Genomic DNA, 630 nt, shown 5'->3' with positions numbered 1-630 from the left:
GGTCCCTGGGAGGTTTAGGGGAGTTGGGGGGTGTCAGAGCTTCAGGGGGGGGGCGGTGCTGGCAGAGGTATGAGGGGAGTTTGGGGGGGGGCAGGACCCTGTGGTCCTGTGGGGCTATTAGGGGTCCATAGGGGACTTTAAGGGGTACCAGGACCCTATGGGGGGATCTGTGGGGGTATGAGGGGTCTGTAGCAGGGGGGGGTTGGGGGGTGCCAGGACCCTACAGGGGGTCCATAGGGGAGTTTGGGGAGCACCATGACCCTATGGGGGTCTATAGGGGTATTAGGGGTCCATAGGGGATTTTGGGAGGTGTTTGGTCCCACTGGGGCTATTAGGGGTTGTTAACAGAGTGTGGGGGGGTACCAGGACTCTATGGGCGGGTCTACAGGGCTATAAGGGGTCCATAGGGGACTTTGGGCCCCATAGGGGGCGGTTCATGGGGAGGTCCCTCACCTCCTGCAGCAGATCTGCCTGCTCGATGGCCTTCAGGACGCTTTTCTTGGAGGTGTCCTGGATCTCCCCCCCCATCACAAACTCGTCCAGGATGAAATAAGCCTTCTCGAAGTTGAAGATGATGTCCAGTTCACAGACCTGCACAGAACAGGCGGCGGGCAGGCAGGAAACGATCAT

This window comes from Haliaeetus leucocephalus, unplaced genomic scaffold, assembly GCF_000737465.1.
Source record: "Haliaeetus leucocephalus isolate CR32 unplaced genomic scaffold, Haliaeetus_leucocephalus-4.0 Scaffold333, whole genome shotgun sequence".
In the NCBI taxonomy this organism is placed as follows: domain Eukaryota; kingdom Metazoa; phylum Chordata; class Aves; order Accipitriformes; family Accipitridae; genus Haliaeetus; species Haliaeetus leucocephalus.
Note: the sequence above shows the minus strand (reverse complement) of the source record.